This window comes from Apodemus sylvaticus, chromosome 2 (assembly GCF_947179515.1).
Source record: "Apodemus sylvaticus chromosome 2, mApoSyl1.1, whole genome shotgun sequence".
Classification (NCBI taxonomy): Eukaryota; Metazoa; Chordata; class Mammalia; order Rodentia; family Muridae; genus Apodemus; species Apodemus sylvaticus.
Window position 1 is genome coordinate 25,180,800 of NC_067473.1, and position 12,322 is coordinate 25,193,121.

A 12,322-nucleotide genomic window follows, 5' to 3' on the forward strand; every position below is an offset into this window, starting at 1 on the left:
GAGATGATTTACCCAACCCTCAAGAGATAAGAGGTTCCAGGGAATTTAGAGGTCAGGTGGTGTGGTTGGTGGGGACATCCAAGTGGAGATGGGGGAGAGGAGGAGGTATGGGATATGGATCAGTTGGAGGGTGTACAGGGGGTGGTAGGGTGGGGAATAAAATATGGAGTGTATAAAAATAACTCATTAATTAAAAAATGCACAAAGTGGCTTCGAAGAAAAGGAGTCAAGAGTTACAAATCAATTTATATTCATAAATAAATAAAAAAGAAGATTTAAAATGACAATTAATAAAAACAGTAAAAAGCATTAGCAAAAATGAAAAGTAATAACAACATGTAACATCCCAATAACCTAACAAATAGCAAAACAATAAAAAACAGAACTTCAACCAAAAGTCTAACAGTAAATTATATGAAGCACAGTTCTCTCACTGCACTCTTAGGAACACAGAGGAAGGAACAGCCTGTTTCTCCTCTTGGACACTTGGTGGCAGGGCAGTCCTCAGTTCTCTCTCAAGGGGTGTTGTCAGAGCAGGAAAGGGAATGACATCCTGAATCAGCTGGCTCATTGGCTGGGTAGTTAGGGCCTATTCGCCCTGAGGAATTGAATTATGTAGAGGAAGATTCATCCAGGAAATTATGTGGTTGTTGAGGATGGTGCTCTGCAGGGGGTTCCTGAGGTGGACAATCATTCTGCAGGAGGCCCTCATCCTGGTCTGTGGAAATTTCAGCTCTTGCTACAGTTTCTGGAACCTGGAAGAGGAAGGCAGCTATTAAGACAGAGGCTTGGTGGAGACATAAATGTCAGCTGTCTGGTTTCTGCCTCCCACTACCTCAGCAGGAAAGTTATCACTGATCCTTGAACTGACACCATTGCTGTTATAACTGCAGGCTGGGAAAAATATTCAGCAGCACTCACAAATACATAGACTGACAAGCTGCCACTCAGACTTCTATCAGAGCAAACCAATAAATGGGCAATGGGAAGAGACTTCATTGGGTTCCCCCAAAAAAGCAGAAGGCCACATGCCACCCTGATCAATTAAAATGAGAAGCACGCAATGATATTTCCATTTGGTTGTTATTCCTGCAAGTTGTTTCCCACCTGGGAAGTCATACATCCCTTGCAAGACCTCTGTTACACGACCTTTAATTTTTTTCCTTTTTTAAAATTATATATTTTTATTTTCTATATTTTTTGTTTACATTCCAAATGATTTCCCCTTTCCCCCCTCCCCATATGTCCCATAAACCTTCTTCTCTCCACTCATTCTCCAATCACCTCTCTCCTTTTTCTCTGTCCTGATACTCCCCTCCAATGCTAGATCAAGCCTTTCCAGGATCAGGACCCTTTCCTTACTTCTTCATGGGAGTCATTTGTTATGCTAATTGTGCCTTGGGTATTCAAAGCTTCTGGGCTAATTAATATCCACTTATCAGAGACTGTATTCTATATGTATTCTTTTGTGATTGGGTTTCCTCACTTAGGATGATATTTTCCAGATGCAACCATTTGCCTAAAAATTTCATGAATTCATTGTTTTTAATTGCTGAGTAGTATTCCATGGTGTACATATACCACATTTTCTGTATCCATTCCTTCACTGAGGGACATCTGTGTTCTTTCCAGCTTCTGTCTATTATAAATAAGGCTGCTATGAACATAATGGAGCATTACACGACCTATAATTTGCTCAAAGCTCTGCATGGCATCTCACCTATAATGAGCACATGCAGGAATGTGACAGGTTATTCATCTGTCACCCTTATTGTACTGTAGTTTCAAGCAGAGCAGCAAAATACACTTGACAATAATTCAGTATCTCACAAGAGCCTAACATCCCAGAATACTTGTACATAGACAAAGCAATGTACAACTACATTCCAGGAGGTCAGTGACTGCTTGAGCATGTGGATTAGAAAGGTGCTAGGTGAAAGCAAAGATGGATCCAATGGAAAAATGGTATAAAACAGTATTAGCCTGATTGAGCTGGTTGTCCCTACCTGATGTTGGGTTTGGAGGTTGCTGGTCTTCTCCTGTTCGTTTTTACCATTCATATTCAAGCCAACCAAGTATTTCTCTATGAGAGACCAGTCAAGAAGTACTTCCTTGCTCTCCCGCATCAGCATGACCCTTCTCTCCTTCACAAGCATTGTCTCCATGAGGAGCCGGCTATGCAGGTTGCTGGAAGCACACTCTGTATAGTAAGATCCTCCTGCATTCATTCTTACAGGTCCCATTAAGCCCACAAGGACCCAGGTTTCCCTGAAGACCTAATACAATACATCTTAATACATCCATCACAGCTGCACAAATAGCAAACAGCAACTTGAGGGAATAAGGATTGCTGCAGCCCAAATACCAGTAAGTGTCCACGTCTCTCCAAAAGAAAGGGGGATCTCCAACTATCCATGACAGCCCAAAGCAACAGGGCAACATCTATTAGTAGGGAGCAAATCCCATCAAAGAAGGTCAGTAGAACCAAGAGGAAGGCATTCTATCCTTGTATTATATCACAGTCAGGTCTATAAAACCCTGCCTGAGTATCAGAGACCTTGTACTGCATAATAACCCTCTCATGAACTAAATCACCTTTCTATCTAGAGACTCCTGAGTATGCCTTGATAATACTGGGAGGGGTAACAGTCTCTTACAGACTTATAAAAAGTGAGTCCAAAATCCCAAGGCACACTGTTGGCTAAACATCAGAAAGGACAGAACCAGACCTGCAGACTCTCCAGTCCAGAAAGAAAGGAAGGCAGAAATGGCCTTTCCACAACTGGTGGCCTCCCTCACTTGTACTTACCTATAAAAGTTAATCTCCTTCTTGAGCTCCTGGGTGTTCTCTCAGGCCTCAATCTTCTCCATCTCTAAGTTGTGAAGAAATGACTTGATCTCCTTCTCCTTTAACTTCAATTGTTCATACATTGGATTCAGCCTCTGGGAGGTCCTGTTCCCAGGAGCACAGAACTCAATGAATGTGGATGGTTAAGAATACATCATCTCAGGCTGGGTTCTGTCCTACCCCAGGTCCAGAAAACCACATTCTAGATTCTATATACTGGGATATTCTTCTGCTTTGGAAACTTGTTTTCCTGTCTCCAGGGTAGCAGAAGCTAGGCATCCAGGTGGAGGGTGCCAGGTCTCCCTGTGTTCGCTCAGTAGGGCTGGAGATGCAGTCTAAGCAGCTATAATCTCATGAGTCTAGGCCACAGATCTTTGCCCATCAGAAACCTGGGATTATATATTTCCTGTTTTCACAACAGGGATTCTAAATCCTGAGTAACTTATACCTTAGAGACGGACATTACACATAATTGTGGAGATGAGACCAGACATCATCACATCTTTATAATCTTCCCAGGAGATACAAATGTAAGAACAATTGTGACCCCAGAGCCAAAGAACAGTGTTGACGGGGGCTCCCAGAGTTCAGCACTAACATATACTTGAAACTGTCTTATAGGTAAATCATCAAGACAAAACACAGACTCCTAGATTCCAAAGTGTGAAAGGCAATATAAACATACAAAGTGCATGCAGAGGTAGGTGCATGTGCACACACACAGACACACAGAATTGGACACACATACAAGTAGAAATGGAAACAGAGTCAGAGAATGAGAGAGACAGAGATAGAAACGGAAAGAGCACAATGAGATGCAGAAGAAATGCATGCAACATTACTGTCTCAGAGTATAAGGCCTTTGAAGAGGAACAGGCAGAGCATCAGGCATGTAGTCAAGCACTGAGATGAACAATGTAGACCAGGCCTCTCCATCTGCTTCCAGGAGCTTCCAGCACTCAGTCGTCTGCCAGGCAATTACAAACACTCAACACAAACTCACAGCTCCTACAAACTCACAAACCCACCTCATACCAAGGGCTTTCCAAATGTATTCTGGGACTCATTTTCTACTATTTCTATCCCTGAGTTCCTCATTCCCACAACAAGTCCCTCCTTTTCACTGGAGGGATCAGAAGAGTCCATTTACCACATCGCTCCTGAGCAAGCTTCAGGTTCTGCCTTTCCTCTAAGAAGTATTTTGGGACATGAGGTTGGGCACAGGGACATTCTGGTGGTACAGTTTCCTAGAAAACCCCTCCTTAAAATGGTAAGATGAGGGTGACATTGCTGACCCCAGACTGACATCACTGTGTTTGGAGCAATGCATACCTCTTGTTCATGGCTCCCTCTGTGATGGAGATCAGGAGATCATTCACCTAATTTCTCTCCTGGGTAATGAGCTGCAGCTCTGTGGTCAGCTTCTCCTCTTCCTTCTTGGCCTGCTTCTTGCTTAGGATTGTTGCAGGGGATGATGTCTGCCTGCCAGCCCCTGTAGGTAGAATAACACAAGTGAACTTGCATGGTGGGGACACAGAGTATAGACAGATGACCCTGAGACCTGTACAGAAGGACAACAGGCCTAGAACCCAGTGACACCACACAGGGTTTGGTTCAGGCTTGAGATGCCTCCTCAGTGCATCTCAGATCTCCCATCACTGTATAGAGACCTGGAGATGTAAGCAGACAGGTGTGTCCTCTGTCTCCCTACACATGCTTAAGATGACCACAGAGATGGCTTTCATGGCTTATTAACATCTGCACAGGGTGCATCTTGGCTTCAGAGTCCTCAGTCCTGTGGTTATACAAGTCAGATGATAAATTCATGGTCCACAAGTATATGAGTACTTGGAGCTGTTCAAATCTCCTACCCTGTTACTTGATGCCCAGGACCTGGGATTATAACATCATGCAGTGTGAGAACATGCTCAACACACTGATCAGATTCCCCTACTAAAACCCCAAACACCCCAGAAGTATCAATTGAATCACATCTCTGTCTGGGTATATCCCCTGCTACAGATTTTTGCGTGTAGTACAGAAATGCTTCCTACCCACAGCTGGTGATAAAGAAAAGTAGGGTGGGAACTGTCAGGGAGAGAACATAAGGTCATGGCCTGGAGCACAATTCTCTCCCTGCTACTACTGTCAGATAGCCACTGAAGCTAAATGAAGCCATGAGAGTGAAGTGCAGTGATGCCCTGCCCTAAATTTGCATAGGTTAGACCCTCTGTGACTCCTGATGCTCTCATTCTGTCCCCTGTAACACCCACTATACCCATTGAAAGTAAAGACTTGGAGTTCACAGAATAACAGCTTTGACCTTGCCATCTCCTGCCTTAAGGACTAGAGAAAATAATGTTCTGAAATCCTTGATTTTCAAGAATTGCGATAATCATGAAAGTTCTTTTCCTACACAGACACTGCAGTTCCTGTGCCCCATTGTTAGAAAGGCCAGCTCAGGCCACCCTGCACATCCACTTCCCCGAACTTACTCTGCATTCCCCAAGACCATCTCCTTCGTCCTTCATTACTCTCAGAAGAAAGGGCAGTTTCCTTCCTCCTCTCTCTAGTCTCTCTCCCATCTACCCTCGCTCTCCCAAAAAGTTTTCTCAGTCGGGCAAACATGTCTATGGAAGTATCCTCTATACACTGACTGAGAAACCTCAGTGTACATGTTGTTGCTACAACAGTGGTTACATCACAGATGATAAATTCATGCTCCACAAGTATATGAGTACTTGGAGATGTTCTCTAGGAAACAATGGAATGTCCAAGAAGGGACTTCTGATGTCATGAGGTACAGCCATTGGCTGCTAATGTTCTCCCTATACTGATAGAAAGCTGAGCTGCCCTTTCCTGGAGTCTCCCCTGGGGCTTTGCCATTGAGCCCATCCTCATTCCAAAGCCAGGGTTTGCTCTAGGTTTGATTGGCAACACCCAAGTCACCCCTATGTATCTTTCTGAGTGTTTACTTTTCAAAACCTTCTCAGAAATGTCTCATTCTACCTCAGAATTTTTGCAATCAGCTATATGAACTGTTAAAATCTGCTGAGAACTCACTCCAGTTTTAATATGCAGTCAAAAGTTCTTCTTTCTCATCATGTACAGGTTCATGAAATCACATCCAGGCAGTTCCTGCAGGGCAGGTTGCAATGTCGGTGTGTGTTAGGGGGGACAGTCATGAAGCCCTGTGTTTAGCATTTCAAAATTGCCCCAAGATGCCTTAGGAGAGAAGAGAGAGTAACAGTATCTTTGTGTTGGCAATAATTTGAGATCTGTTGTTAGGGGAAACTAGAATATTTGAGCTACGAATGGAAAGGCCCTCAGGCTGAGTTGAGGCTCTCATCTCTGCACCAGAGTCACCAAAAGAGGATTGCTTACAGCCCTCTGCAAGCTACAAAATGAGATTCTGTCAGAACAAAATAAAATAGTCAACAGCAATAAAGTGTGTAGGATAAAATAATAGATATAGGTTAGTGCACAGAGCATCTCTGTTTGGGTTCATGATTGGCCCCATAAACCACACAAATACTTATCTAAGGAAGATAGGGCAGTTTTATTGAATTCAGACCTTAATACTGATTGATCAGAATGATAGCTAATGTTTTGGTTGTTAAGCAATGACCCCAAACATTTGTCTTTGTCAACTTATAAATTCAAAACAAGACAAAACAAAACTAAACAAAACAAAACAACCAGAAGTAGCTCATATGAAGTGGTCAGTTCTGATCAGGCCATTTCAGATATAAGAGTGCATAGTGGATCTTAATTTGATGGGTCTCATGTAAATGTTTTAGAACCCTGTAAGTTTAACAAACATCATACTAAACACAACAGGATTTGATCACCATGACCTTGCTCTGAGACATGTTTGTTTTTCTGTGTCAATGATTGGCAGGCATATTATAACAACAATCTGAAATTGTTGGGGTAGACATAGAAAAAAAAATGGCTGTAGTTATGCTGGTGTATACATGCCTCAGGATTAGAAAATCCAGTTCTCTTCCAGTGACTAGTACTGACCTAAGAGTCCTAGGAGCCCCACTTGTAAGCCTAACTACGAGAAAGTGGAAGCAGGAATGTTTGAGCTGAAGGTTAACCTGGAAAGCCAGGTAGAGGACAACATGGAATATTTGAGACACTGTTTCAGGAAACAACACTGAAAAATATTATACACCCACGGCCTCAGCTACAAATCCTTGTTTATTATAAAGAACTTATCATTTTCTCCTTACCAGTCTTTCATTCTGGGAAGATGAAGAAGTAGAGATTATTTTTCTTTTCTAAAGATTTTGTTCTATTGTTCCCTGGGTCCAGATTAATAACAAATGAAAGTGGTTATGACTTTTTGAACTACTGAGTATTATCCACTGCTGCTGGCATGATACTGTGCCAATGACAATCTCTAGCTTCCCTGAGTGCTGCTGCCCCATTATGAAATATCAAGTGCTGAGGCTAAAGCCCAGTGAACCTTTCAAGAGGATAGACAGAAGTCATCAGAGATACTCCACTTCCATGTCCTGGGATTAAATCAAGCAGACACAATGGGGACCTAGTAGTCTAATTAGCCATACATCCTTCTCCCACTCCCATGTTTCTTAGTTCAGTACAGGACAGAGTTCATGCACCTTTATCCCAGATTTATCTTGATTTATTTCCCCAGAGCCCAGACCTTTTAGAAAACTGGGTGTAGTCAAGCAATTGCTGCCCTCAATAAGATTTGAAGATCATTGCCCTGCGGTCTGAGGTCACCACCATCTTGGCTCCTGTGACCAAGCAGCCAGCTCAGCCAGAAATGCAGGGAAGACGAGAGTGAAAGATCGCTTGGGGCACAGCCCTCCTGGGTTCCTTATGCACGTAGGAACTGGGCAGCTCTACAGGTGTCTGGCCACATATCCTGCAAGAGAGCATCTGACTTGCATGGAGTCCTGCACTTAGAGGGAGAGAGCCCTGCTTTCAGAGACCTGTGCCACATCTGACAAGGGGAAGATCTCACTTCCTGACACTCTCTAGAGAACTGGCAGGAGCAGGTTAATCACCACTGCCCTGTTCCATTAGATGTGGTAGACGTGTGCCACATCTGACAAGGAGAAGATCTTACCTCCTGATACTCTCTCGTGAACTGGCAGGAGCAGGTCATTTGGTAAGAATCATCCAGCACCCATAGAGGCCCAGAGCCGCTCCCTCACTACCTGGGCACTGAGAAGGCTGAGCAACACTGCTCAGGCCCCTCCTTTCAGGTAAAAAACACAGTCTCTGTTCTCCTTCTTAGGAGCTCCTGTTGAGGCCTCGAACTTGTCTAAACATGGTAAGGTCATGCTGTTATTTTCCCTAATGATACAATTCTTCTTGATAAGGTTTGCCTCCTTCCATATCTGTAGCAAACTTGTCATATCACAGCCATCTATATCATGTAATATGCCTCTCAGTCATGGATATAAAACAAAAGAAAAATCTTGATTCAGAGCAGAGTCATGCTGACCATGTACCATGGAATGTTCTGTACATTGTGAGGTTTGTTAATCTTATTAATTTCTACATCTATATACTTCTCATAGCCCCATGAAATTCAAGGTCAGTATTACTATTATGTCTAAAATAGCTTGAGTCAGGGTCCACATAGGGCAGCATTTACAGCCCTTGTGCATGAGCTCTTGTGGTTTTTACACAGAGCTGGCCCTGAGAAATAGGTAGTGCATATTATTGATCTGTTGCCCTGATTGGTCAGTCTTGAGGTATGCATTCAATAAACCATCCCTGTTTAGCTGGATTCAGGGCTTTTTTTATTTTTAGTTATTGGTTTTTTGAGTGAACCCTGGACAAGAACCCTTCCATTTCGCAGCACTTAGGAGTGTGAGCCAAGGTCAGGAATGGTTCTATCTTGCAATACATTATGTGACAGTAGGATGGGTGATTTATCCCTTGTGGTAAGGATCAGGGGTGTCCTTGGTGCTTTTTAGGTCTCTATCGGCCTTGTGCAACACCTTCAAGAGCCCGGTTCTGATTTTCCTTGGGACCATTTTGTTCTCATGATGATGCACTCAGACATGCCTGGGAACAACCAGAACAATTAATTGACAGAGAGCTGGATTTCTATAATGAAGGTAACATTGCCAACTTATGTTGCAGAAGATTTGTTTTGATTGCAAACTATAAGATTGTGTTATTTACTGAAAAAAAAAACAAACAAAACATTTTACAGTTTAGCCCAGCCCTAGCACAGATCTTTAACCTAAGAGCTTTGATTCATTTTACTTTCTTGTCCTGTGACTCAACACTAGCACACACCTGTATTGTAAAGCAAAAGAAAGTCAACTCCAGGTCAAGACGCAGAGCAAGTAACACTTGAAAGGGAATGAATATAAGTAAGCCAAAGGAAGGTCTTTAAGTTGAAAGATATTGAGGACAGAGTGGAGTAGGAGAGTCAGGTGAGGGCTTGACCTCTCTGACCTGGCAGGTTTTCACCCCAGCATCTGGCTCCTGAGTCTTCATTGTTAAAATTAAATGACTGGCATATGTGTATTTTTTAAATGTATTTATTAATTATTCAATTTGATTACATCTTAAATAATATACCACTTCCTGCTTACTCCTCCAACAACCCCTCAAACAACATCTGCCCTTTCCCACTGCCCTGTGCCTGTATGAGGGTGCTCCCGCACTCACCCACCCTCTCCTGACCTACTGCTTCCGCATCATACCCTAGGGCATCAAACTTCCACAGTACTAAGTGCCTCTCCTCCATTGCTCTCTGGCAAGGCCACCCTCTGCTACAATGTATCTAGAGTTATAGATCCCTCCCTGAACACTTCTCAGTTTGTAGTCTAGTCATTGGGATCACGAGGTAGTCCTGGCTGCAGATGTTGTTCTTCCAACAGTGTTTCCATTCCCCTCTGCTGCTCCAGCTTTTCTCTCAGCTCCCCACCAGATTCCCTGAGCTCAGTCTAATGGTTGGCTCTAGTGGTCAGCTGCTAGCCAACCTTCTGTAAGAACCTTCACAAGAGGATCCTGTCAGCAAGCACCTCTTTACCACAGCAACAGTGTCTGGTTTGGTGTCTGCAGACATGATGGATCCCCAGGTAGGGCAGTCCCTGGATGGCCCTTCCTTCCGTCTCTGGACTATTAGCAGTCCCTGCTCTTTTGCTCAGGAACATTTCTGGGTTACAAATTTTGAAATGAGTTGGTGCGACCATCCCTTGAAGGAGGGTGGTCCCTGGGGTTTGTGGGAGTGTGGGGAGTTGTTACTATCCACTGTAGGTGGTCTCTACAAGTTCTATTTCTCCCTTCTCTGTGCATTTCAGCTAAAGTCATCCCCTTTGGGTTCTGGGAGCCTCATGTTTACCTGTTGTCTGTGTCCCACAGGTGTCTATCCCCAGTTCCTCACCCTCCCTGCTATACATTTTTGTTCTATTTCCAGACCCTCTGTACCTCCCTCTTATCCTCACCAGTACCTGAGACTGCCCCCTTATATCCTCCCCCTACTCTCTCCCTCCCAGGTCTCCTCATCCCCCACCTCCCACCATCATCCTGTTATGTCCACAATGTAGGACTGAAACAGCCATGCCCTGGTCTCCCTTCCTTCTAAGCTCCATAGTGTCTGTGGGTTGTATCATGGGCATTGTGAAGTTTAGAGCAAATATCCACTTATCAGTAAACACATAACATGTGTGTTACTTTGTGTCTGGGTTCCCTCAGGATGATTTTTTCTAGTTCTATTCATTTGCTTGCATATTGTATAAAGGCATTGTTTTTTTTTACTTGCTTAGTAGTACTCCATTCTGTAACCATATTTTCTGAATCTACTCTTCTGTAGAAGGACATCTGAGTTCTTTTTAGCTTCTGGCTATGATAAATAAGGCTGCTATGAACATAGTAGAAAATGTGTCCTTGTTTTGTGTTGGAATATTTTTTGGAATATGCCCAGTAGTGCGGTATAGCTAGGTCTTCAGATAAAACTATTTCTACTATTGTTAGGTACTGCCAGATTGATTTCTAACGTTGTTTTACTCGCTTGTAGTCCAACCAAAAATGGAGGATTGTACCTTATTACCCACAGCCTGGCTATCATCTGCTGTCACCTGTGGGGTGGATTCTCAAAGTTGTTTTGTATTTCCCTGTTAACCAAGGATGTTGAACATTTCTTTAAGTACTTCTCAGGCATTCTCTGAGATTTCTCTGTTTAACTCAGTACTCTTCTTTTTTCATAGGGTTATTTGGTTCTCTGGAGTCTAACTTGTTGAGTTCTCTGTATATTTTAGATATGTGCCCTCTATCAGATATAGGATTGGTAAACAAAATTACTCAATCTGTAGGTTGCTGTTTTGTCTTATTGACAGTGTCCTTTGACTTACAGAGTTTTGCAATTTTGTGAGGTGCCATTTGTTTGTATTTGATCTTAAAGCATAAGGCACTGGTATTCTGTCCAGGATGGTTTTCCTTTTGCCTATGTCTTCAAGGTTCTTCCGCACTTTCTCTTCTATTAGATGCAGTGTATGTGGTTTAATGTTGAGATGCTTGGATCACTAGGACTTGAGCTTTGTACAGTGACAGGCAGGTAGATGAATGGAATAGAATTGAAGACCTGGAAATGAAGTCACACTCCTATGGTCACTTGATGTTTGACAAAGGCGCTAAAACCATCTAGTGGAAAAAAGATAGCCTTTTTATTGAACCAAATGTTTCTGGTTCAACTGCTGGCTAACATGCAGAAGAATGCAAACTGATCCATTTTTATCTCCTTGTACAAAAAAAAATCAAGTCCAAGTGGATCAAGGACCTCCACATGAAACCAGACACACTGGAACTAATAAAAAAGAAACTAAGGAAGAGCCCTGAGCACATGGGCACAGGGGAAACATTTCCTGAACAGAACATCAATAGTTTATGCTCTACGATCAAGAATTGACAAATGTGTCCTAATAAAATTACAAAGTTTCTGTAAGGTAAAAGACACTGTTAATAGGACAAAACATCAACCAACAAATTGGGAAAAGATCTTTGCCAAGCCTACATTTAACACAGGGCTAATATCCAATATATACAAAGCACTCAAGAAGTTAGACTCCAGAAAACCAAATAAACCTATTAACAAATGGGGTACAGAGCTAAACAAAGAATTTTTACCTGAGGAATATCGAATGCCTGAGAAGCAACTAAAGAAATGTTCAACTTTGTTAGTCATCAGGGAAATGCAAATCCAAACAACCCTGAGATTTCACCTCACACCTGTCAAAATGGCTAAGTTCTAAAACTAGATAGACATTAGGTGCTGACTAGGATGTGGACAAAGAGGAACATTCCTCCACTGCTGTTGATATTGCAAGCTGGTACAACCACTCAGGAAATCAGTTTGGCGGTTCCTCAGAAAAAGGGGTATATTACTAGAAGAGGACACTGTTATACATCTCCTGGGCATATACCCAGAGGATTCTCCAGTATGTAATAAGGGCACATGCTCCACTAAGTTCATAG

The 12,322-nt window shown here is 42.8% G+C and overlaps 1 pseudogene; it reads right to left on the reverse strand.

The window, feature by feature from the left end:
* Positions 1-611: 611 nt before the first annotated feature.
* Positions 612-5,476, reverse strand: LOC127677286 (disks large homolog 5-like; annotated as a pseudogene).
* Between the last annotated feature and the right edge of the window lie 6,846 nt (positions 5,477-12,322).